Source organism: Lygodium microphyllum, chromosome 13 (genome assembly GCF_053477565.2).
Source record: "Lygodium microphyllum isolate KBCC chromosome 13, Lygodium_microphyllum_v1.1.10, whole genome shotgun sequence".
NCBI classification, from domain to species: domain Eukaryota; kingdom Viridiplantae; phylum Streptophyta; class Polypodiopsida; order Schizaeales; family Lygodiaceae; genus Lygodium; species Lygodium microphyllum.
Genome location: NC_141147.1, coordinates 111,810,673 through 111,838,497, shown reverse-complemented (window position 1 = coordinate 111,838,497; position 27,825 = coordinate 111,810,673). Strand labels below are relative to the sequence as shown.

Genomic DNA, 27,825 nt, shown 5'->3' with positions numbered 1-27,825 from the left:
AATATATAACAGCAACAGAACAAGAATACATCAAAACAGTCCACCAAAAGCCCTATTCAAGACAGCAAAGAGCAATAATCTCCTCTAGAATCAAGGTAGATTCAAGTATTCCCTGTACGAACTCCTGTTTCAAGCATGCACCATCTGCTTTTTGCCTTGCTGAACTTTTTGTGCAATATTTCTCAAATTCAGTCCAAAACTTGCGTTGGATTTTAGGGGGGCAGCCTTTGGAGCATTTACACTGATCAATCTCTTCTCCCACTTGTCTAGGATTACTAGAATGGTCACTTACATGTCTAGGAGCAAGTTTTTGGTACTTGCATTCACATTGAGGTACAAAATTTACTTCCAACTTCATGATAGATGACCATAGACAATGTAAATTTAGCATGAATATTGGTAGAGCAATCCCATAGGCACACATGTAAGATATTGCCACTATCATGTTGAGTTAGTTGCAATGGAGCTTCCATTGCTTGGCATTGGCTGTCATTTACTGTCATACAGTTATTTGCCTGTGAATCATAGCTAGCCGTAGTGACAATCATCTTATGCATATCAAGAAGCTTGAAGGAGCACCAACTTTGCAGTTTGGCAAAAGCAGTGCTATAATATCTTGTTGCAGAAGAAACAGAGCTTTTGTGTAGAGATGTAGGTTGAGAGAGAGAAGAGAGAGAGACTCATGATTTGTGGTATTGAAGAGTGTACCTCAATAATGTTTTTAGATAGGTATATGTACTATGTACAACTTGGCCCTTATGGGCGGACATGGGCGGTATTGCTCTTTATCCCAGCAACCTCCCCCTAAAGGCAATGTGCCCAAAGGTAGAGGAAAAGAATCAGCTAAGTCTAAGTATGTACAAAGCTGAAGAGACCATACCTATCCAATACCCATCATCTGCTGGCAATGAGCAAATCTCTCTGCTGGAAGACCTTTCGTGAGAAGGTCTGTAGGGTTATCATCAGTGTGCACCTTGACCAGCTCAATGCTCTTGCTGTCAAGTACCTCTCTGATGAAATGATACTTCACCTGTATGTGTTTTGTCTTTGCATGAAAGACAGGGTTTCGTGCTAATATGATAGCACTCTAACTATCACAGTGGAGAACAGGAACCTCAGTAATCCCAAGCTTAGCAACCAAACGTGACAACCATAAGGCTTCTTTGCATGCCTCAGTGGTAGCCACATACTCTGCCTCCATAGTAGACAGTGCAACACACTTCTGCAGCTTGGATATCCAAGAGACAGATCCCCCTGTGAATGTAGTGGACTTCCTGTAATCCACACGTCCAGTATAGTCTACATCCGTAAAGCCAATGACAGATGTCTTCTGCTTACCAAAGCAGATCCACAAATCCTTTGTGTCCTTGAGGTATCTCATAATACCTTTCATTGCTTACCAATGCTTCTTGCAAGGGTTTGCCATGTATCTGCTAACCACTCCCATTGCAAAGGCAATCTGAAATAATCACTTTTGGCAATCCATGGTTAGTAAAAATAGTTTTCAAAAATAACTGTGCTGCTTGTGATGCTGTTAAAGTTTTCTTACATGCAATGAAATATGCTTGCTTACTAAATCTATCTACAATTGTCCAAATCATGTCATGGTTAGATTTAGTATTTGGTAAACCAGTAATGAAATCCATAGATATATGTTTCCAAGGTTTAGATGGAATAGACAAAGGCATTAGTAATCCATACTGTTTACCATGATGTCTCTTTATTCTTTGACAAATCAAACATTCAGAAACGAAATTAGATACATCTGCATCCATATGCGGCCAATAAAAATCTTCAGTTAACATGCGTAATGTAGATATGATACCTCTATGACCTTGATATGGGGGACAATGAATTTCATTCAAAACAAAAGATCGGAATGGAATAGTAACACACAGTCTCTTTTCAAAAAACATAAATCCATCATTATATGACAATGAATCAACATGAATAAAATTATTTTGAACTAATTTTTGCCAATCAGAATGAAAAGTAATATCCTGGTGATATGTATATTTCATAGCAATCAAAGAATCAAAAGATATGATAGAAATATTATGAATTGCAGGTCTTCTACTCAATGCATCAGCAACTACATTTTCTTTTCCAGGTTGGTATTGAATGATAGGATGAAAACTTTGAATGAAGGAAGCCCATTTGATATGACGGTCAGAAATTTGGGGTTGGCTAAGTAGATGTCTAATGCTTTGCTGGTCAGTCTTTATCATGAATTCTGAACCCATTAAATAGTGTTTCCATTGTTTTAATGCTTGTATAACTGCTAATAATTCTTTGTCATAAGTGGAATATTTGAGCTCAGAAGGTTTCAGCTTAGAACTAGAATATGCTATTGGATGATTGTCTTGCATTAGTACGGCTCCTATTCCTGATCCGCTAGCATCGGTCACAACTAGAAAGAAAGGTCTATTAAAGTCAGGCAATTGTAGAACAGGGGCATTGGTTAATGCACGTTTCAGTAAGTCAAAGGATTTCTGCTGATTTTCAGTCCATTGATAAACAATTCCTTTCTTAAGAAGTTTTGTTAATGGTAAAGCAAGTAATGAAAAATTACGTACAAACTTCCTATAGAAACTAGCAAGACCAAGGAATGAGCGTAATTCATGCACCTTCTTAGGAACAGACCAATGCAATATTGCATCAATTTTCTTAGGATCAACTTTAATTCCTTCTTTTGATACAATATGACCTGAATATTCTATTTCTGTCTTAAAGAATTCACTCTTTTCAGGATTTGCAAACAATTGATTTTCTTTCAGTAATTGAAAAACTAATGATAAATGCTCATAATGCTCTTTTTCACTTTGACTAAACACCAAAATATCATCAAAGAAAACAATCACACAATACTGATATTTCAGAAAGATACGGTTCATCATTCTACTGAAAGTAGCAGGTGCATTAGTTAATCCGAATGGCATGACTAAGAATTCGTAATGGCCAAACTGTGTCCTGAATGCAGTCTTAAATATGTCAGTTCTATCTAGCCTCACCTGATGATATCTAGACTTAAGGTCAATTTTACTAAATATAGAAGATCCTTGCAGTTTGTCCATAAGGTCATCAACTCTAGGTATAGGATACCTATTCTTTACAGTGATCTTATTTAATGCTCGGTAGTCAATACACATACGATATGTATTATTCTTTTTCTTGACTAAGAGTACAGGTGCACCGAATGGAGAACTGCTAGGTCGAATTAAGCCTCTATTAAGTAGTTCTTCAACTTGACTTTGGATTTCTTTTTGCTCTATTTGATTGTGCCTATATGGTGCTTTGCAAGGTGGTTGTGTGCCAGGAATTAAATCAATCTTATGGTCTTCTGGACGTGATGGTGGTAAACCTGGTGGTAGGTCTTCTGCAAAACAGTCTTTAAAATATGCAAGAAATTCCTTATGCCTAGGGTGCATATGATTTTCCTTTGTGTGCAATTCATTCACCCAAATGAGATATGATTTAGTATTCTTGCGTAGTGCACGTTTTGCTTGAGTATACGAAAGCAGTGGAAAAATACTAGATGCATGCATACCATATAATGTAATAGATTTTCCTTGAAAATTAATATTCATTGTGTGCGTGGAATAATCTATATTTGGATTATGCTGGTGTCTCCAAGGCATTCCTAAAATAATGTCGCTTGACTGTAATGGGACAACTAAGAAATTTCTTCTTTCAATGTATGCACCAATTTGAATTTCTAAATCTTGTACTTTTTGTGTGCCATTGTACCTAGTGCCTAAAAATGCAGCTTTTATGTGATAATGCGTAGGTACTGTAGGTAATTTCAATTCCTTTACCAATTTTGCTGAAATAAAGTCATGAGTACTACCGTCATCATGCACAATAGTTCTTTCCTTTCCATGCACCATACATTTCATAGTCAACAATGAATGTGAAGTAGGCATACCTGGTAAAGTGTCGGAAGTAGTAATAGGATCATCCTCATCTTCAGTGAAATCCGGCATATCCTCATGCTCGTCTTCGTCCATGGCTCCAACCTGCACAAAAAAACCAGGAGGCTGTGAAACATAGATCTCCTCCTCAAGGACTCCATTCAAGAAAGCTGACTTGATGCCCATCTGGTAGACAGGCCAACGGTGGTGAGCTGCAAGAGCCAAAATAACTCGAATGGTAGATATCCGAGCTATAGGAGCGACACGGTACAAGCTTCCAAGTGTGATTTTGCTCGATGGAATCGAGCTCTGCCTACATAGCATGTCTCCAAACATCCTGTGCAAGAGCCTCCTCAACAGTGGAAGGCTCGAAATCCTGAAGAATGTGTGACATAAGAGCATAGTTCACACAGAGTGAACTATCCCGCTGGACCTATAAGCGGGCTGATCTTCATGGACCTGAAGGAGCAGGAAAGTGAATAACACCTAAATCCTGCATGAGCCAACGATACCACAAAGAAATCCTAAGAGACTCTTGCTGTTGCAAGGAAGATAGAGTAGCCTCCAGAACTTACAAAGCACCGGTCTGGGAAAGGGATTCCACCTCTCCAAGAGAAGGGAGATCCTTCTTACCTAACGAAGGCTCCCCATCGGATGGCTGTACATCCCTAGAAGATTCCTGAAGGGAGGTTGTAGGGGTGGATGTACTCGAAGAAGGAGGAAGAGAAGGGGGAGGAACCGATGAAGAAGAAGGGGTGCTAAGAGGCAATCTTGAAGGAAGAGAGGGGAGAGAAGCCGGGAGAGGATCAATCGATGATGAAGAATCACCTATAAGAGAGCCATCAATCGGATCTTCAGAGGCCACAGCCTCATCGAAGATCATATATATAGCCCACGAAGATAAGCTGTCTCGACTTGAGTCGAGCTTCGTCTTCCTCTTCTTCTTGTCCACATGGACAAAAGCATCACATCCAAAGATGTGAAAGTGGGACATGGAAGGCTTCTTCCCAAAGAAAGCCTCATAAGGAGTCATGTCCTATAATGCTGAAGTAGGAGAGCGGTTGCGTATATACACTGCCGTAGCCACCGCCTCACCCCAAAGGGTATGAGGAAGACTCTGATGCTCCAACATGGATCGGACCATTTCCACCATGGTCCGATTCACATGCTCCACCACACCATTTCTGATGGTGTATTCGGATGGGAATACCCCACTTGAATGCCCTGATCCCTGCAAAACTGAGAAAAGAGGTGAGAAGTGAACTCGCCACCATGATCAGCTCGAACGCCACGAAATTTGGAAGTAGTTGGTGTCTCCACAAACACCTTCCACTCGTAGAAACGGGAGTACGCCTTGCTCTTGCACTCGAAGAAGTAAGGCCACACATAAGGACTGAAGTCATCCACAATTAGCATCGGATACTTGGCCTTCCTGAGTGAGGCCGTACCCATAGGTCCACAAAGGTCGGTGTGAACCAAGTCGAGCGGTGAAGAAGCCCGCCTGGATGCAACCTGAGGGTGAGGCTAACTGTGTTGCTTGCCCCTCAAGCAGCTAGTGTGAAGAGGAGGGAAATCTGGAAGTCCCTCCACCACCTTCCTCCGAGAAGCCTGCTGAATCGTATCAAGATTGAGATGCCCATAATGAGCATGCCAAAGCAGCCCAAGCTCGTGGGAAGCCGTCGCAGCTAAGGTTGTGAGCTTATAAAGTTCACCCTCCTGTGTACCTGTTCAAAGAGTATCACTTGTAGAAGCATCCTTCACTGTGACGGCATCCTGGGTAAAAATGACTCAGGTACCTAGCTGAGTAAGACCATACACAGACAAGAGGTTAAAACCCAAATCAGGTACATAAAGAACTTTGGCGAAAGAAGGCTGCCTGTCTGAGAACATAGGTAAAGTCCCCACACCTCAAACAGGAACTGTAGAGTTGTCACCAATGGTGACAGTGCCCCCTCTCGAACGAATGTCCTGAAGCCAATCCTTCCTGAAGGTCATGTGAGAAGATGCTCCACTGTCCACGAGCCAAGGCTTCTCCTTAAGTGGTAGAAGCTAGGGTTGTATCCTCCTCAACAAAGACATGCACAAAAGCAAACTTTGTCGTGGTGGGGGCTGCCTTCGAGTCCTTCTCCTTAGGCTTCAGATGAGGGTACTTTTGCCGACACTTCTTCTCAGGATGAGTGCCCTTCCCACAGTGTGGGCACTTGGGCTTCTTCTCCTTCACATCCTTCTTGTCCTTAGCCTTCTCCTTCTGCTGCTTTTTCTTCTTCCCGCCTCGAGTACTTGCAGTAAAAGCCTTATTGGAGCGAGAGCTAGTAGCACCCACCTCTGTGAGACGATCGTCATGCTCCAAGACAAGCGGAAAAAGCTCCTCCCATAAGAGTTTCTTGTGGGTCCTTGAGGTGATGAGGTTGGTATAGAAGACATCGAACCGGGGTGGTGGCAGCTGCATCAAGAGAATCATCGCCATATCCTCGGAAGAGATCACTTGACCTAGAGAGGCAAGCTTACCTCTCATATCCTCCATCTTCGTGATGTGCTCCTTTATAGAAGAAGAATCATCAAGACTGAGCATCCACAATTTCTTCTCCAAAGAGATCTTGTGGGCAAACGTCTTATGCTGATACAAAGACACAGGCTTTTTTCACACTTCCGCCGTGGTCTTCAACTTGTGAACATGAACAAGAATAGAGTCATGAAGACTCGTAAAGAGAAAGGAACAGGCTCGAGAGTTGAGCCGATCCCATAAGGCTGCATGGTCCATAGAGACCCCATCAGAAGGATCCACCGGGGGATGATCGATAAGTGAAGAAACGAGCTCCCATAGGTCGAATGTGTCGAGGATGCACTCCACCTTGCATGACCAGAGGGAAAAGTTGGAACCATCCAACTTGTCTTCCTTCGGAAAGGAAGGGAGTATGAACACTTGTATCAAGGGAATCAAGGAAGGCATATGGATATCTGAGGCAGTCTTCACCAATGGAACCTTCATGGTAGATGGAACCCTCTGAGATGCATGGACTGAAGAAGGACGGGTACGAGGAGATTCCTCTTGTCGTCGATCACAAAACTCCGAATAATCCCGTCTCCACTTAGAGAAATGATGATAAAGAAGCTCATCCTCTAAGTCATCAAAGCCTGAAAACTGGTAAGTCATGTTCCGAATCTGCAAATACCAAAGAATCTGCAACAAATAGTCACAATTAAGCCGCCAATGCCAGGAAGACACAGGAAGTGTCGTTGCCTGCCAAAAGAGGAGGTAGAAGATGTCGCCTGGCTGCTAGAGGACGCCTAAACTCCATATGTCAAAAAAGGGTGCGTTTGATACAAACACAGGTTGTGGACACCTTGGAGACAGTCGCCTGGCTCCAAATGATGATGCCTCTGCTCCTGATGATGAGGACGACTGCAAAACAACTACATTTGATGCAAACGTAGGCAGATGGCTTCAAACAGACTATCGCCTAGTCCTCCAGGGGTGCAAAACACCAAACATAGGTACAAAAAAAGCTTTGTTTCAGCCTTGGATACATGGCCAGATACTAGAAGAAGTAGATAAAGGCTGCAGTTGATGGTGAACTCCTCTGCAATGGAAGCTCACCTCCATGCTCTCAGTTAGGCTCTGATACCATGTGAGAGTGCGCAACGGAAAAAGAAACACGAATAGAGAGAGAGAGAGAGAGAGTATATTAACGTCTCTAAAAGGCCAATATGGCCTATGAGACCAAAGCAATACATACAATGATGGTGTGTTTCTCATCTGGAACGAGAAAAAGATGAAAAACATGCCTATAAGACTGAAAAAAAAATGAAATAGTGTCCTATAAAAGGGAAACATGTCAATGATCTAAAAGTGAGTAGAAAAAGGAAAACTCTCCATCAATGATATGTCTGTTCTCTAAGGAGGTGTATCTCTGCATGGCTGAGGCGTCTCAGCATCTGTCTCCTGTGGCGCTCAATGATGGCTTTAATTTGTTTGTGGTGTGGATGTCTAGGCCTTCGTCCGGGTGGACGTGGGCGCCTAGACCGGCTAAGTGCCACTGCTCTATCCAAAGGGACACCTACAGAAGATGAGGTCCAATGATGATGTACTCCTATAGGCTGTGTGGCAGTAGTAGTGGTATCTGCCATACTCTGTTGTGTATCAGTGAAAAAGTTAGTGACTGCTCTCTGTCTATGTGAGCCGAGCTGTGGGGGCCTCCTACTCCGTAGAATTGTTGCTCTGCGCCTTTGGAGCTCCAAGAGGAAGAATCCCAAGCATCTCTGATCCTCAAACTGCATGATCTGTCTTAGGGGTTCAAAACCCTCTCGAAACAGACAGTGGTATCTACCTCATATGTCATAATATACAGTGCATCGGCAGATGTAGTGGTCCTCTGTCTCTGGCTCTCTGTGCATAGTGGGCATATGGGTTCTTTTGTCTGTATACCCTCCCATCTACGTGTCTCAATCCTCAGGTGGTGGGATGAGGTGCGGATCTGACCAATAATTGTGCGTAGTCCATGAGGCAGATGTGTGTCCATGTAATTGGTTCGGGTGATGAAACCATCCTCAGATACCTGAAGGAAGTGGGTCTGGTAGTGTGCCATCCTTGTGCCATGGGGAGAGGGGGGTCGCGGACCCAGGTCTTCTCCGTATCTAACTTCAGTATGTCTGCTCTGATCACATGGTTTAGCTCTGATCGGCTTAGGTCAAGTGTAGGGCAATCTAGGCTATAGTCAAAGGGGGGTAGTCTGTCAATCTGCAGCCCATGTAGACTCATCCATATACTCATCTGAGCATACCAACAATGTCTGTCACCATCTGCTGCTAGTTGTCTAGAAGAGGCCAGGGCTAGCCGTGGGTATCTATCTTGGGGGAGCTCCCATAGTCTATGTATGAAAGTCATTGCCTGGACCAAGGCCTCAGCCACCATGGGTGATGCTCCCAACTCAGCTCTGATAATCTCATGTGGGGTCGAGCTCTTCGCTCGTATCATACGTGAGATCATCATGACCAGTGGTCTTTCCATATGCTCCCACCCATCATAGTATTCCTTCTGAGGTCCATCCTGGTCTCCCAAAGGCTGTCTCCTCGTGTGAAAGAGACTCGGACCCCAAATAGCTGCCCCATATAGGAGTGTGGGTGTAACCAGGGTGTCAAAAAGCCACAGTTTGGTGCGTGGCTCATGAAATTGTATGTGAGCACATTGCCTCTCCAATGCACCTAAGGCCGCATATGCTTTTGCCAAACGAGCCTCTAATGTCTCTCTCCAAGAGAACTGTGGTCCCTTCAATGTGACCCCCAAATAGACATACTGCCTAACCATCTTCACTGGCTCTCCATCAAAAGTAAACTGGTGCTTAGCTCTTGTCACCCAAGCAGCTGAAGTGTTAAATACCATAACTTTAGTTTTCCCAAGGTTCACCTTAAGATCTCTATCTCTGCAAAAAGCTGATAATGCATCCAAGTGTCTATTTAGTCCCTCAGGTGAGTCAGATATAAGTACAATATCATCGACATAAAGCAGTAATGGTATCAACACTCCAGCTAGGCTGGCTCCGGCCCCACCAGTCCTAGCCACATATTCTGAAATTTCATCTATTTACAGCCCAAATAGTGTCGGTGAAAGTGGACAGCCTTGTTTCACCCCAATGGTGCTATTGACTGTATCTGAGATGCCCTCAGGTGTTCGTACTCTGCCCGTCACTGTCTCATACAAGGCATAGATACTCCACTGTATCTCTACAGGCACATCAATGTTTTGCATTCTTCTCATGAGTCTAGCACGTGGCACTGTGTCAAAGGCCTTGCGGAAATCCACAAAATAACAGTAGATATTTTTCTTGAATGCCTTGCCTTCTTCGACGATTGCCCTCAATGTAAAGATATGGTCTAGAGTTGTATATCCCCTCCTGAAGCCAGCCTGGCGTTTTGATCTCAGGCCATGCATCTCGGCCCATTCACTCAATGCTTGTTCCATGATAGAGCCATATATCTTGGCCAGCATGTGTTCAATCATGATAGTTCGGTAATTACTAGGTAGCGCGGGGTCTCCACTCTTAAAGAGCGGCACAATAATATGGTCTGACCAACAGGTTGGAAATCCCTCACAAACTGCCCTATTAAAGATGTGAGCCAACGTTGGTGCCAAAATATCACAGGCATGTGCGAAGTGTTAAGCCACTAAACCATCATGATCTTGGGCTTTTCCATTTTTCAGTTTCCATATGGCATTCCTCACTTTTTTTTCTGTGAAAAATCTGCAATTTGCTGGTCTTGAGGTTGAGGGGAGTGGCATAGGCTCTTGGCCAGGAACATCATAGAGTGTGCAAGCATATCCATGCCAATCATCCGGTCTAGTAATTTGTAAGGGTGGTTGGTTCTCATGCATCTTTTTCCATGCTCTCTTGCTGTCCTGCCCCAAGAACATGGAATACATTTCTGTTTCTAGTCTGCTCAGATATTCCTGCTTCTTTTTGCATACCAACCGTCTGAAGAGTGTTCGAGCATGCTTATGTGTACATATGCCAAGTGCCATCTCTCACTGAAAATGTGCTCGTGTCTCTCTGCACTCATCATCATACCAGCCATTCTGTGGGGCATTACCTCGTGGAGGTTTATCTGACGGTGTAGTGTGTGGGAAAGCATATGCTGTTGAAGTGTGTATTATCTCGGCCAACTGTCCTGTAAACTCATCCAGAGAGGCCTGTGTGTCTAGCTCCCTCAATGCATCTCACATAGTAGTGCTATATACGTGTGAGGTCGCTTCCACAAAATCATAGCGTGGTAATTTTGGTATGTGTGGCTGTGCTTCGTGTATATGCCCATATTGCATTGTGAAAGCTAGAATAGCATGGTCTGCTGCTAATCCAATTGGTCTGTCTGAGATTTCAAAGCTTTTTATGTCAGGTAGCAAGTTGGGTGATCCAATCAAATAGTCCACTGTGCTTGACCCTTTCTTGTTATTCCAACATGTGAAACCATTAGATCTTGGCCACTGTGGCAGCCCGTTAAGGATGGCCAAACCATGTGCACTTCCCAAAGCCAGTAGGTGTGTTCCATATTTTGTTATCTCTCTATCTTGGGCTGATCTAACTAATCCCACTTCATCTAATGCAATTTCTCTGAACATCTCATCACTAGTGTCAAAGAAAGCAGATTGGTTGTTTCTTGTGCGTGCATTAAAGTCTCCTGCTAGTAGAACATCCCCAATTCTCATGTATCTCATTATGTCCTCATATAGTGGTGTATACGGGGATGCCTCTTTAGGGGCAAACTTAGAGTATGCAGGGGGAAAATAGCATATGGAAATATACATGTCTCGAGTTCTGCTTGTACGTAACCTGATCCACATGTATCTTGCCTCTACATCTCTATGTACCACTTGGACTGTATCTCGAAGCTCTTCTCTAAATAGAATTGCCACACCTCCTGATCCCCTCGTCCCTCCAGGCCGCCTAGGCTGAGGGCGATATACACTTTCCCATCTATATCCATATACATCAGGTAGACGGCTATCTTTACATTGATGTGTCTTAGTATACATAGCAATGTCTATCCCTTTGAAAGTATCCTCAAAATAACCTGCATTTGTCTTAAGGGGGCCATTGCAATTCCACAGTGTGAACTTCAGGGTCTCATAGGCTGCGCACCATCATGCTGTTCTTTTCTCTGTGATGATGACTCTTCCATCTCTGTATACAGCCCATTTACCTGCTTTCTGTGTCTCTAGAACACGTGGCATATTTTCCCTCCTGTGGGCTAACTGGGCTGGGGTGAGGTCTTCATCTAGGTAGATCTTTTCTCCTTTGAGAGCGATCCTCTTGGAGAGGAAGGCTCTCTTCTTTTCCAAGTCTCCAAACTTCGAGATGAGGACTTTTGTTTTTGTGTCAGCTTTCCTGACTTGCCAAGCCCCAATGATGGGTACATCTGTAGCCCCAATTTTGGTGGCAAGAGCTGTAGCATCTTCAATTGGGGAGCTTTTCTCATCTAGTCCAACCACTCTTACGTGGAGTGCGCGTGCCCGTCTTTTTGCCTCTTCTTCCAAGGTGGCATTCCTAACTTCCACTTTGTTGCCATGCATTCCTTTGTTCTTTTTTGCCACATCTATCCATTCTGCATTTTCTTTGACGGTATTCTCAACATTCTCCATTTTCTTTTGGGTGCCTTCCACCACACTTGCATAGGTGTGCATATCCTTTTTTAAAACATCCATTTCTTTTTGTAGTTTCGGTGTGATTTGTGGTTCCTTTTGTGCGTCCAGTTTCTTTTTGCATTCCTCTAGTTCTTCTTGTAGATTAGAGATCATTGAGTCTTTCTCTGCCATGTGTGCATCCAATGTTTGTTGCATCTCCTTTTTTAGTTCTTCTATCATTTCAGCTCGAACCCGCTCTTGTATATCCTTTTCCATTTTCTTCCTCATGGTACGCATTTCAGCACGGAGTATGGTTAACATCTCCTCATATAGTGTTTCATTAATTTTGCGGGATGTCTTCCCATATCTACTCGACCCTGGAGAGACATTCCAATCTCGGGTTTTACGCCCATAGGTTTTGTATCTCGTGTTCTTTGGCGGTGTATGAAACATTGTCTCCATGGTTGGTTTTGTGATTCCTTCATTATCAGTTTCTTCCATCATGATTATAGTATGTGCTATAGCATAAAACTGTTTACAGTCTGACTAGAGTAGTAAACCAGTAACATAAACTATCACTATAGCATGAACTGTCAGTATATCATAAACTGTTAATGTGACTGCATCATAAGATATGACTGTAGTATGAACTGTCAATGTAGCATAGAACTGTCAATCTCACATAAACTGTCACTGTAGCATGAAATGTTAATGTGCGTCAGTCTGAAATCACGCAGGTCTCCAGTCTACACAACATGCAAGGTTCACATCAGTTTGAGCACATCTGCAATCTTAGTACATTCACACAGGTCTGCATTCACGTCAGTCTGAGAGAGTCTACAGATTTGTTATATAGTCACAATCACGACCCAAAACTGTCCCATCAGTCATTGCGTATCTCTGCAGATACTGTTCACAAGGCCCACCACTGTTTACTGCAGGTACATTCCATCACTGTTCACTTAGTACTCATTCGTCACTGCTGCCACAGTACATTCGTCACTGCTACCGCAGTACTCATTCGTCATTGCTGCCACAGTTCATTTGTCGCAGTACATTCGTCAAACTACATTCGTCAAAGTACATTGCTCTGCCAGACACGTGTGCTAGTGTCACGTCTGTCTTGTCTGTATCCGGCTCGTCACGCCTGTCGCATCAGCATCCGTCCGTCGTGCCCATCACACCAGCGTCACGCTTGTCACGATCCCGTCACACCCGTCTCATCAGCATCATGCCCGTCACGTCCGCCAGCTATGGACTGCTGATCAGTCCCTGCACTGACTGTAATGAATGATGAATACAAAACTATGGACTGCTGATCAGTCCCTGCATGCAACATGAAGCGTTAGTGAGGGTACCAGATTAGGCTAGAGATAATGGCAACACCAATGTCAAAGTGGGAACGAAGGAGTGTGTGCTAGAATCTGTAGAAGAAGTGAAGTAGATGGGGAGCATCTATAAATAGCCCTCCATCATCAAAACAGGCCGGTCTGCCAAAAATTGGCCGACTGTGTCCGACTGCACACAAAACGAGTACAAGAAATGCCAGAGCTCCTCTGTCTCCTGCTAGACTCTGATAGGAGCTCATAACCAGGAGATGATAGACTGGCAAAGAAATAAGACAGGCTAACAAGTTTCACATATGGAGGCAATGGAACTACGATTGCTTTCCCTCCCTCCATATTGAAACGCTGTAAAATCTTGGATACATACTCTTGCTAAGATAGATAGAGTAACCCCTTCGATCTTTCTTTGAGTATCCGCATCCCAAGAATGTGATTGGTATCACCAAGATCCTTCATGTCAAAGTTGCCATGAAGACTTTGCTTCAATGAATCCAAGGCATGAGTATCCATGCTAGTAATCAGCATGTCATCAACATATAGAACCAAGATAATCAGGCTGCCATCTTCTGTCTTCTTGGTGTACAAGCAGTGGTCAACTTGACTTCTCTGAAAGCCCTGAGACTATATGAAAGTATCAAACTTATGATACCATTCTCTGTGTGTGTGTTTCAGCCCATATAAACTCCGTTTCAGTTTACAGACCATCGTCTCTTTGCCTTTAGCAACAAAACCTTTAGGCTGCTGTATATATATATCCTCATATAGATCACCATGTAAGAATGTAGTCTTTACATCCATCTGTATGAGCTCCATATCTTTAGTTGCAGCCAAGCCCAAAATGGTTCTTAGAGTAGTCATCTTGACTACGGGAGAGAAGATCTTGTCAAAGTCAATTCCATGCTCGTGCTTGTACCCCTTTGCAACTAACTGTGCTTTGTACTTTGGCGAAGAACCAGAAGCGACCTTCATCTTGTAAACCCACTTGCATGGAAGAGTTTTCTGCCCTTTAGGCAACTGCACCAAGTCCCAAGTAGCATTCTTTTCAAGAGATTCCATCTCTGACAGCATGGCCTTGAACCACTTCTTGCTGTCTGGTCTAGTCATTGCTTCCTTGAAGCATGACGGTTCACCACAATCCGTCAACATGACATAATCTGTAGCATAGTGCACACTAGGAATAAACCTATTTGGCTGCATTGAAGGTCAGATTGACCTACGCAGCGAAGGTTTTGCATTTGTTGGTTGCTGGACCTGCAAATCTGCATTTACAGTTGCTGTCCTGAAATACGGGCTTGTAATTCTGCATATACAGGTTGCTGTCCTGAAATTCCAGCATGCTGTCCTGACAGTTCAGGCTATCCTAACTGCATGTTTTCAGGCTGAAACTGTGGTGTATCATAGGCAAAACCTTGCTGGTCATTTCCAGCATGATTTCTTGCATTTTCAGGAGTATTTACAGCAGGTATACGCTGCTGTCCACTGAGCACAAATGGCTATCTAAAAGGTACATCCTCCTTGAAAACAACCCTCTTGACTTCCTCAATCTTCTCGGGCTACTTATGCATGCGATCTTCATGGAAGATGACGTCATTGCTGGGAACTATCTTTCTTTTCTCGAGATCCCAAAGTCTACACCCCATCTCACCCTCATCACTGTATCCTAAGAATATACATTTACAGGACTTTGGTTCCAGTTTGCTGCGTTCTTGTTTCTGTATATGCACAAAAGCTTCGTAGCCAAACACTCGCAAATGAGCATAAGAAGATGGCTTGCCCGACCACTCTCCCTAAGGGACTCTCCCCCCCAAAGACCTATTCGGTGACCTGTTAATCAGATGAATGGCTGTTATAACAACCTCTGTCCAAAAACCATGGGGTAATGCAGTATGAGACAGCATCGTACGGACCTTACCCTGTATGGTCTAATTCATGTGCTCTGCAACTCCATTTTGGGGTGGATTATGAGGGCCAGTGAGCTCCCTCTTTATATCCTCGCTGTCACAAAATGCCTGAAAGGCTTTGGACACATACTCCCCATTGTTGTTAGAGCGAAGACACTTAAGTGTCTTATCAGTTTGGTTCTCAACCAATGCCAAGAATTTTTGAAACTTGTCAAGCACTTTGTCCTTGCTACGAATAGGGTAAACCCATACCTTCCAAGTAGCATCATCGACAAATGTGACAAAGTATTTCTTTTCTCCTAGAGATAACCCTGGCATCTGACATACATTGGAATGTACTAATTCTAGAGGCAAAGATTTTAGTGAAAGGGACTTTTTATAAGATGTTTGCACATGCTACCATAAACACAATGATCATAGTGCTTAAAATCAGCATAACGAAGACAAAGCAAGTAACCCAAATGAGAAAGTACTTTCATTCCTGTTTGACTCATATGTCCCAACTGGCCATGCCACAAGGAAACACTTGGCTGCTTGGTCACGGTAACAATATGGTCACACACAATAGATACATGGAGAGGATACAAAGTATCGCTCTTTGAGCCTCTTGTAATAACCCTAGATTCTTTGCAGATCTTCCATTTCCCATGGACAAAGGTGGTATGAAATCCATCGTCATCTAGCTGTCGAGTACTAATCAAGCTCTTCTTGAGCTGCGGTACATGCCTTACATTCTGAAGAGTGAAGACAGATCCATGTTGAAACTGCAGTTGCACACTGCAAATGCGTGCAATGTCACATGCATAATTGTTCCCAAGATGGACAACACCATGCCGATCTCCTGTATAGTGTGTAAACCACTCACGGTGAGGGGTGACATGAAAAGAGGCACTTGAATCCAAAATCCAAGTGTGTATGTCATCATTTGTATCGGTTATCAAAGCATGTGCACTGAAACATGAAGAGACAAAGAGTACATCATTCCCACTGTCGCTCTCATGGCTAACTACATTCACCTCTTCGATGTTTACACTGCTCTTCGTAGTAGGCTAACTATCTTTCTTCTCTTTCTTGCTGTCATCCATCTTCTTGCCCTTCCCTTTCTCTTTCTTCCATTTATAGTAGTCACGTTTGAAGTGACTCTTCTTGCCACAGTGATGGCATTCGACATTCTTACCACGTGATTTATTGCGTCCCTTGCTATCAGATTTGCCTTTCTGATGTGATCTACCTCTAGTATGCAAAGCACTAGAAGACTTACTGGGCGCGTTTGGCTGATTTATTTATTCCATGAGTAGAGCACTCTCTACATCACAATACAAAAGCATAGCATTAGAATCGCTTATAGCAGTCCTGAAGGTATCCTAGCTCTCTGGCAGAGTGCAAAGCAAGAACTAGCTTTGAACTCATCATCAATATTGAACTTCAAAGTGGCAAGCTGGTTGAAAATAGAGTTAAACTCACTAAGGTGAGTAGACATTGCAGTTCACTCTTTAGTACCACAAATCGTGTGTCTCTATCTCTTCTCTCTCTCAACCTGCATCTCTACTTAGAAGCTTCAAAATCCACTCAGTAGTATGTTAGGAATGTCCCCAACTATGTAGCAACAAGAACATACATCAGTTCATTGCCCAAAATGTCTCAAAAGCATTCAATGACAGTAGATATACAAATTTTCTAACAAAAAACAGAGTGCAGTCTTGAAATTCTTGACAATACAGTTCAAGAGTGCAATCCTGAAATTCCTGACAATACAGGTGGCTGTCCTGCAATTTAGGAGTGCAGTCCTGACATTCAGGAAAAATCTGTCCTGAAAATTCAGAACTGAAATAACCTCTCAAACTGACTGAGATTGAGCTTCAAAGATCATGCAAAGCTGCTCAAAACATCACCATAATGTTCTAGCATAGAAACATATCAAATTTCCTGACAGTGAGGTATGTTGTCCTGAATATACAAGAAATCGTCATGAATGTACATCAATAGACATGTAAGTAAAGCTGATCCAAAGTGAGATTTAATCACTGCTCAAATGCATTCCGGAATCAAATACAAGCATGTAACATCAACCATAAGCATGAATATTTGGTTTAGAATGCCCGAGACCAAGTGTAGAAGCAAGACATAATGCATACGCAGTCAAAATGTCATTCAGCCATGTTATTCCAGCAACCAAATCTCTGTCAAAATGAGCCAAATCCTTGCCAAGATTAGCTCAAAATGGCCTCAAGACAATGCCACATGGTTCCCAAAGCATCCAGTATCAAGATACATCCAAATAGCCATCATATGAGCATCAATCTCAAGAGAGCAGGTGCTGCCCTGTTTATTACAGATCTGAATACTATGTATTTCAGACCTAAAGCTGAATGTATATCAGCCCCAAGTGTAATACTACACTTCAATGCTCAATGTTAAGCATTCGATGCAAAGTCTGGAGCACAACCATGATGCCAAATGAAGAGGAGTAGCTGTTGTCGGTCTTAAGTATGCCGAAAGCCAAATCTGCATGCCCATGCTGATGACGCCTTCAGCCTTGCAGAGATTGGAATGCTAGTCCAAGTGTTGGAGATGATGGGGAGGGTCTCCAAGTGGCCAATGATGGCTGCCAACAAGCTCAAATGAAGAGGGAAGCTTCAAGATTCAAGAAGAAGCTTCAAATCTGGCTGTCCTGCCTGCAGACTCTTCACAATGAACTCTTCTTCAACTTCCAGCTCCTGCACCTGAAGAAATGCCAAGCTCCTGATTGCCTGAACCAAGCTCTGAGATGTAGGTTGAGAGAGAGAAGAGATGGAGACACACGATTTGTGGTATTGAAGAGTGTACCTCAATAATGATTTTAGATAGTTATATGTACTATGTACAACGTGACCCTTACAAGCGGAAAGGACACTGCCCTTTATCCCAACATATCAGATTGCTTGTAGGTTTTCAACTACTGGACATAGAACCTCACGACATCCACACCCTCTAAACTTGCACATCCTTTGGCATGTGCCACTTATCTTACTCTTCATCACGAACAAGATCTTTTGCTTCATCTTCATTATCTTCCTCTTTCTTTTCTTCTATGTTGTACTGAGTAGTTTCAACATCACCTTCTTTTTCATAAGTTGAAAAATCTCTTCTCACTTGAATAGTTTGATCCGTTTTTTAGTTATGGGTATCTTCAATTCAATCCCATTCAGCTCACAAAGAGAATATATAGCATTATCATATGCATTTTTCAGAACATAAGACCAAAGCATCTCTTAGAGACCTTCCTGAAGGTACTATGCTGATTATCCAATCTTTTGTCGTACCCAAGTACCCAATCTCCTTCTCCAATAGCTCTAGGTTGAAGTTTGTGCCTCTTATTAAATGTGTCTCTGTTTTTTGGCTTGGCTTTTTTCAGTCTTTTAAACTGCAAGCTCTATATCTTTTGGTTTCCTCTCCAATTGACAAATCCTTAGAGCTAGCAACTCCTCTACTTATCCCGTCATCCTATGGCAATATATTTCATGTAGTAGCTATCTCCTCTCTTGGCATAATTGGCTTCTGCCCATACATTCTGTTGGTCTCCTCTCCATATATTCTGTTGTAGCACTGTGAATAATGCGATTAGACCATAAAGCATATGGAAGTAATTGTGGCCACTCTCGAATCTTTCCTCTGCATAACTTTGCTAATGCCTTGATAATTGGTGGATGCCCATAACGACATATCACATCTTCCAATGAGAACTTGCCTATAGCACTAGTTGCTTTTGTCCTCAAAGCTCAACCCTTCAACTTGATTTGTAAGGTCCTCCCACGCAAGCAAAATATATCTCATTTGCCGTAATCCATAGACATGGTTACTAAATCCACAATCCAGTTATAATGTATAGAGAGAGGGTAAGTAGAATGCAAATCATCACAATGTCTCACAAAAGAATACATCTAACATGTATTGCAAGTCTCAATAAACTATAAGACATCCTTGTACATGGCTTTCCACGGGCATCTCACATTACTATACATGGCTTTCCACTAGTATCTCTCTTTGATCTTTTCGAATGTAGCCTAGACACCTCTATGACCAGCCCATAGACTCTCGTGAAATTCATGGATAATCTACAGGCAGGTGGGTAACCTTTTTACACATTACTTGCAAAGGGGTTCCTCTTTTATGCCTTGGATGCTTCTAAAGAAAGCCATTCTTCAAAAAATAGCCATATGCCTTTCTTTCGATCCTCTTGAACTCATCATTTGTCCATCTATCTCTTCTTGTCAAGGTACTCAAATACTACCTAATTTGTAAGTAGTCCCTATCATATAACTCCTCTATAAAATTTTCTACAGAAAAGATGGAACATTTATGATCAAATGCAACTCATGCAATTTCAGCCTCTACATCATCAGCCATCATATCCTATTCATTTTCATACCTTGCTCTAGGCAACACATTAGCCATAGCGATGTTAGGAGTGGAATAACTTGTTGTGAAGAAAAGTGACGGGATGTTATGCACTCATACCATATTGGAGAGACAAAAATATTTGCAAGGAGAAACACAAAGTGTACGACAAATACTGAGAGAAGAAAAACTCAAAAACTCAGAAGGAGAAGAAGATGAATGATGAACATTGAATCATGCTGAATAAATCAAGCTAATACAATGGAGTAAACGCTTGAAGACGATTGTACTGTTCTGGCTGATTAGGAATAGTATTTGTAGGGAGTCTACACCAGCGAAATGCAACCCTCTAGGCAATAGGGTATTGAGGTAAATGTTGAGTGGTGAAGGAAGGACAACCAGCCATAGAGGGAGCAAAACATAGTCCTCAAGGGCTGTTAGAGTCGAGAAAGAAGATCATCAGCAATAAATGTGAGCTTTGGAGGATGGAAATTAGTAGGGCAGCTTGCCTATCGCCAAAACACAGCCACAGCAAGGTTAGGACTGCAAAACACAGCCTCTTGGGGAATGACTGAGCTGTTGTCAATGCCGAGAAGGAGTATGGTAGCAAAATGCAGCTGGAAAGTTGACTCTAGATAGGCAAAAATTGTTGCCAACAGTGAAGGAGGGTTGCAAGACAGCCAAAGGGATGTTGGCACCTGGACAAGGTGATATGCAATCAGAATGCAGCTTGAGGGGTGAGGAACAGGGCACTTGATAGCAAGGGAGCTTGAACCATGAATCACAATGTCCTCATTGCGGGGTGTGAACAATAGTGGAGGCTGGAGATGAGAGAAGAACAAGGGATGAATGAATGACAGTGTGTGTAATGAGGGGAGTCAATTGCTGTATTTATAGTCATAGGCCGTCTTGCAGTGGTGCTCTAGAATGTGGGCACCTAGCCCTTTTTGAGGCTATAGGTGCAAAAATGGAATGAATTAACGAAAAGAAACATAGTTAATGAATGGGTTTCTCAACACTTGTAATCATCCCAAGAAGAGATAAATGATCTGTTTCCACAATCATTGGTGCTCCAATATTTCAAAGCTGTAACCACTCTTCACAACTCTCTTTTAATATGTGGATATCTTCTTTGTCTCTCATTCAGCACCTTTGCCCCAAATTTGAGTGCATACTTGTTCCCTCGTCATCATCTTGGCCAATAGCCTAACCAATGCCTATAGGGCTCGTATCAACAATGATGATAATGGGTCCTCCACTTGCATAATCAGCTTTTCTCAAAGTAGGTGTGGTCTTCAACAACTCTTTTAATCTTCTCATAGCTTCCGTGTTCATTCTATCCCACTAGAAATTTTGCTCTTTTCTTAATACTTAATAAAAAGCATATATAGTATGCGTGTAATATTTTCACACAATAAAAGTTAGTTGGTTAGTTCAAAAGTTAGTTAGTCAAATAATAAGTTAGTAAGATTACTAACTAAAGACTAACTAAGATAAAAACTAACTAAAATTAATAACTAATAATTTTTATTTTAAAAAATTGAGAGTCGTAAATCCGATATTTTTCTCGGATTGACAAGGACCGTAGCCACCCTTCACAGAAGTTACAACGTGAACGAGACTTATGAGCTATATTAATCACTAGTATTAATGTGTATAGTTTGGATGGTCCAAAAATATTAGATTTTGGGTAAAACTAGCATATTTTAGATATTATCTTAAAAAGATATGGAGATTTCTAGAACTGGATGTCATTTAAAAAAAAAGACAAGTGATGTTTTAGTTAGTTTTGAAGATTTTATAAAAATAGAAAAATAAAGAGAGGGATTTGCGAAATCGCGCACCTTGCGATCGCAGTCTACAGACAGAAAACAACACTTCGAATAGAGAAAAAAAGGAGTGAACTAAGAGCTTTCTAAGCAAGTGTCTTGGAGTTTTATCCCCCTTTTGGAGCCAATGAAACCATGAGATTTATGATCTGAGCATCAGATCACTGATTTTTCCAAGATCCCCCTCCACAAAGAGCTCCATTTCTCAGCCACAAGCCCTCTTCTCTAATCCACTATAAATATGAGGCATGGAGAGGCACAAGAGGCATAAGGAGACCCCGAGAGGCTGCGAGAGAGAGGTAGAGAGAATGACACCCCTCCAAGAGATTGTGAGAGAGAGCTTGAGAGAGAGAGAGAGAGAGAAAGAGAGAGAAAAGTCACCTCGAGAGGCTGCAAGGGAAAGAGTTAGCTTAATTCCCTCTATCTCGATCCTTGACTTAACCATATTCTCTTACACTCTCCCATCTCGAATCTATTCCACCTTCTTTATCTCTTGAGTCTACTTGCGGACGATGGCCCCCAAGCGAAGAATGTCACGTGCAGATGATAATCCCACAACTAGCAACGAAGCTTCGGGCAAAGGCATCACTGTCAGTCCAACTGCGGTTCCAGTTGTAAGTAATGTATTTTCAAATTGATAGATGCTTGTTTTGATTCTCGTATGAGATATGTTAGGCCCCATACTATGATGCACGAGTATAGGTCATTGGAAGGGATAAATTTTATCTCACATATTCAAAAGATCGAGCTTGTAAAGTGCATGTATTAAGGAAAGTTAATTGCACCTAGTTGCATATGGCTTATTCGTTGATAGAGCAATTACAAGGGAGAATTGGTTAGGGTTTATGGATGGCATAGTCATGACTTTAAAAATTATGCATACAAGAGTTAAGTAAATTTTACATAGAATCACTCTTTGATCCCAAGGGGAAGAGTAAATATGCGATGGAAATATTATCGCGACTATTCTTGCATTGTTGGGAAGAATACAATTGGTTTTTTTGTTGGTTGATCGAACAACATTCTAAATGCTTTTACATTCAACTGGTTGTAGTTTGTTGTTTGGATGATTGTTCCAAGTACTTGTGATTTTTAGTAGATTCATGGCAAGGGTCTGTGGTGTCAAGTTGTCATGGGGATAAAGGAATGTTTTCCTAGAATTTGATATTAGGACTGAATGCCTTGTTGTGCTGGATTCCTAAAGGATTTAATTAAGAAAGGATATGTTGCACGGGTGGATCACCTCCATGATCGCACCGCGGATTAATCCGAGAGGGCGCTGCTCGATTCATGGGCCGAAGGTCGAGTGGTGAAAAGGCCAACCACGGAAATGATATTTCGCTCCTAGACAGCTTGCGGGTCAGGTGGAGCTCTGGACACCCCTTGCTAGGTTGAGAATGGAGTTGAAGACCTCCGTAGTCCCCAACGTTTGGGCATGTTGGGAGATCCTATTCTGGATAAAGGATTGAGTTTATGGTGGCATGTGATTTGGACCGGTTACTTCTGTAGGGCAGAAGGGATACTTCTGTTGGATAGAAAGGATACATAATTTCTCTTGTATGGGTGGGAGACAAAGATTAACTTGAAGATAAGTTAAGGAACTTGTTTGAACTTGGTTGTCAATAGATTGCTTTGCTCTGTTTTCGTATCTGTGCTGTAAGTTATGCAAACGAACATTGTTCCCTAAAAGGCTTAATTAATGAAGCTGACTTTAAGTATCACACATAAATGTGGTAGGACCTAATTAGAAAACTAAAGCTATTAAGGGAAGCGGGTGGGTAAAACCCCGACAGGTCCGTTCTATGGTAGGGTGGTCCCAGAGAACTGGAAGGCTTCTCACAAGGTTTACCGTCTTCGATCTTAGAAATTGTTAGGATAGAACCTCGATTCATGCCATTTTAGGGGACCGGAATGGGACTATGCTCTACAGGCGGAGAGGTTGAGCTACGCACCCCTCTCGTTTTCCATTCTCTTTGAACCAAGTGAGGCATGGGTCTGCTTCGGCTTGGGTATCTCTACGTAAAGTAGGATGTCCAGGATCGGACTCTAGAATGCTGTTAGGAGACCTTGGCCACTAGGAGTCCAAATTTCAGGTCGATTCTAGTGGGTTCGGCCGTGAACATTCCATTGCGAGGAGGATTCGGAAAACCCTAGGCGACAAAACTCGGAACATTCCATGGGAGTGCTGGGCAACGATGCTTAGATTCATTTCTCGATAGACCGCAAAAAGCATGCCTGGACAATGAATGGGCAGGTATCTTACAATGCACCAAATGAGGTATCCAATCATAGTTGCACTCATACGTAGTACGAACTGGTTCGTACCGTACGAATTCATACAAAAAAACAAGCACTTTTTTTTTTTTTGGGGGGGGGGGGGGGGGGCGGGGAGGGTTTGGGCGTGGTTGTTGTTGTTGGTGGTGGTTTGGGTTGTTGACTGTTGTTGTTGTGGTGGTGGTGGTGATTTTGTAGCCTTGATCGATCAACCAAGAAAGGGGGTGGAAGCTTGATTAGACTCCTCATACATGTTTTGTTATGATTTATCCTAGAGCCAAAGGCCATACATAAGGTATTTAAGCAGTTCCAAACGTTTCTAATTGATGTCCCATCATTTTTCACAATATGTTAGTGTCATCAATAAATAAATTCAGCACCATTTGAGAATCATCAAGTAGCTTAATCCTATTGATTTTACCTTTGTTCACAACTCATTTTGCACCACCCAACCCAAAGCATTAGTACACATTGCTAATAAAACTAGGCCAGAGGATAGCTTGGCCTAATGTACCTTCTGAGAGTACACGAATTAGTGAATGTACCATCGGTAGCTACTTTAGTCTTAGCAATGCCAAACAAAACCATAACAAAATTCATAAATCTTTTACCAAAACCTTTGGTGGTTTGTTTGGTAACTGTTGGTCTCACAAGTCATTTTGGCCTCTTGTAGATGTTAATAAAGCATCTCATGTCATTTCATCTCTTTTTTTTCGTAAAAGGTAATTGTATTAATTACAAAAAAAGGTACAAGTTTGCATGATTACAAGATACACGATGGCTCTACCCCATCATGTGTACACACTGACTCTCTACAAGAACCAGAGAACCAAAGAGTTACAAAGTCATGGCAAAGACACAGAAGAAATTGCCATATGCCAGGGACGTAAGTCCTCCCGAGGGAGCATGTCAGAGTGCCGGAGAAGATCTATCTGCCAATACAAGAGGCCTTTAAGCTGTGCAATATGCCGCTGAACATTAAAGGCGGAATCAAAAAGAAAAGCACGAATGGTCCAGTTATGCCAATAGCCCCAATATCGAAGAAAGTGAAACAAGATCTTCATATGAGGTTGTGTCGGTGTGGGATATTTGGCCCGTGCAAAAACCCAATCAAATGGACGTAGCGAGAAACCAACCACCGCTCGCCAAACGGCCGACAAGAATGACCAGATTTTTTGAGAGATGGGGCAAGAAATAAAACGATGACGAGCAGATTCCACAGTGGTGGTGCAAAAGAAATAGTTGCCGTTGGAGATTCGACGCTTGGAAAGGGCTAAAGCAAGCGGAAGACCACCAATCATCACCCTCCAAAGAAAGACCTTATATTTGAAGGGTGTCTTGTTCGACCAGCCCTCCATCACAGTTACCCTCCACCATGACCTGGATTTATGCAATCCCCATAGAGTATTAGCTTTAGTAACCAGCCATTGATGATCTTTAATCAGAAGATGATACATCTGGTTAGCTGAAGCCTTTTCTAAATTCAGCCGGCCTGCAAAGTCCCAATCCTACTAGGGACGATCCGTAGCAAGGGCAGGAAAGGGTTGTCTGCTCTGGAGCACCATCAAAAGCTGTTCCCATAAATACCTGTATCCACGAGAGATCCGGAAAAGCCTCCTGGCTGTACAAAACGATATCAACACATTGCGACTGGCAAGGGTGGCATCCGCTACCAAAGTTAAGCCCAAACGTGCCATGCGGTTGAATTTAGGTCGAAGCTCATGTTTACCTTCCCACGAAATCAACCGCGAGACTGCCAACAATTCCAATTGAAAAGAATTAGTAGCTAAGCGATCCTCTGCTGGATGCCACTACGCCTTCTGGAGGATCTGTCTCCAGGAACACACCAAATGGGCAAGCAAAGATGAAGAAGAACTGGAGAAGCGAGAATCGGCATTAAGAACATGCCACCAAGAACTCTGGATTTGAGTATTACCATGCAGAAGCCCGTGATCCTCAATAAAATAACGGGCTATAATGACCCATGGATGATGATCCGAGCACATGGTGCGAAAAAGAGACCAACAGAGTGCTAGTATATGAGTTTGGGCATCTAAAATAGCCCCTCCACCCATGCGTTTGGGGGTGCACGCATGCGACCAAGAAATCCAGGAAATGCCTGCATGCAAAGAATCCTTCTTCCATAACATGAAACGAATAGACTGAGTGAGAGCATTCAGTGTAGTAGTAGTCCAGGGCAGCAATGGCAAGAAATATGTGAGCATTGGCAACATAATTGTCTCGGCTACTTTGAGGCGAACAGGGAAGGGCCAGGCCTGAGACTTCCAATACATAAACTTAGCCGCCAGTTTCTGTGAAATCCACTATAGTAGCTGCTTTGGGGGAACATCAACATCCAAAGGGTACCCAAGATGCCTGACAATGGAGCCATAGGGAAAAACCATTCCCTGCCAGTCCAATGACTGTAAATCCAACTCCGTGCAGCTGAGAATGGCTGATTTCAAAGCGTTGATGCGAAGACCGGAAGCCTGACCAAAGAGAGCCCAAACATCTAATGCTTTGCGAAGGTTATCCTTGTCCGCACGTAGAATCATAAAGCTGTCATCAGCCAAGGATTGACTAATGAAGTGCTGTCCAGAGGGAAGCGACAATCCAGCCAACTGAGAAGAAGCTGCCATGTGAGATAGCATCAAAAGAACTAGATGAGTCGCAAGGGCAAAGAAGAGGGGACTCAAAGGGCACCCCTGTCTGACAGAGCAGGCAAGGACAATTGGCTTAGTAATGCCTCCATTCAGCATGACGCGTGAAGACGCTGCATCACTGATAGTATAGATCAGACGAGACATCCGAGCACCAAAGCCCATAGTAGACATAAGCTCTGCAATGAAAGACTAATCCATATAATCAAAAGCCTTTTCCAGGTCCAATTGAACCAGTACGACCTCCTGATTAGAATGCCTTGCATAATCAATCGCCAGTTGCGCATTTAATACATTATGCAAAATGTTTTTGCCCTTAATGAAACCATATTGAAGAGGATGCACAATGGCAGGAAGATGCTTATGGAGCCGGTTCGCCATTACTTTGGAAAAGATTTTATACATAGAACCCATCAAAGAAATTGGACGCCACTGTTTCAACATGGACGGCGAAGGAACTTTTGGAAGCAGTTTAATAAGACCTTCTTTCCATGAGGACAGCATGATCCCCATTTCCCACACCTGCTGAAACAAAGCCGTCAATGGTTTCGCGAGCTGGGTGGCAAAAAACTCAAAGAACTCATTGGTGAGACCATCCCAGCCAGGACTTTTATCCTTGGGCAAGTGTAACAGAACGTCCATAACCTCCGCCTCACAAATATCTGCCTCCAGAGTAGATTGTATGTCCTGCGGAACCTGATTGTGGACCAGATCATAAAAGACTGAACGAGCATGAGCAATTTGGCCTGAAGGAGAAGTGGAACCAAGAAGGTCGAGAAAATAATTCCTACACATATTCACAATAGTCTGCGGATCAAGGACCATTTGCCCGTCTGCATCCTGGAGTCTAGTCATATTCTCGCGAGCAGGAGAGGCATGGAGAGCTCGAAAGAACTTATGAGTCTGACAAGCACTATCTTGTAAAGTCTCCGTCAGATGTTGCAATTTGACCTACTGATAAGATTTTAACTGAAACTCTTTACTAAGATCAGCCAGACGCATTGCCAGTGACTGCAAAAATACATCATCTGGAGAGTCCACCAGCAAAGAACGAACCAAAGCCAGGAGGTCCTCCGCTGCATGTCGACGCCGCTGAGAAAGAGAGGCATGATGAATCCCATACTGCCGAGCAACCCGCTGCACATTAGAGAGAAATCTTTCAAACGAAGTAGTGCCCTGAGATGAGAAATCCAATAGGAATCGATCAATCAATTGTTGCATATAGCCCTGAAAGATTGCATGCTTCAAATAAGACGAGTTAAAACGCAAAGGGAGTCTATCCAAAAATTGCTTGAAATGTGCAATGGGTTGTGCAAGGAGCTCAAGCTGGAGAGGGAAATGGTCTGACAAGGCATATTGTTGCAACACTTTCATTTCGAGCATCTTAGGAAGGAAATCATCATTCTGCATGATG

General features: G+C 42.8%; 1 protein-coding gene across 3 annotated transcripts in view; it reads left to right on the top strand.

Annotated features, from left to right (window-relative positions):
• Positions 1–27,825, top strand: part of LOC148027060 (pentatricopeptide repeat-containing protein At3g03580-like) — a 72,456-nt gene that overhangs the window by 4,393 nt on the left and 40,238 nt on the right. The window contains exon 2 of one of the 3 annotated variants that reach the window (XR_015692928.1): positions 2,111–2,188. The exons of the other annotated variants lie outside the window; for them this stretch is intronic. The gene's annotated coding sequence lies outside the window, so the exon portion shown is untranslated. Of the gene's footprint in view, positions 1–2,110; positions 2,189–27,825 lie in introns of those variants that run through there. 3 annotated transcript variants of the gene reach the window in all.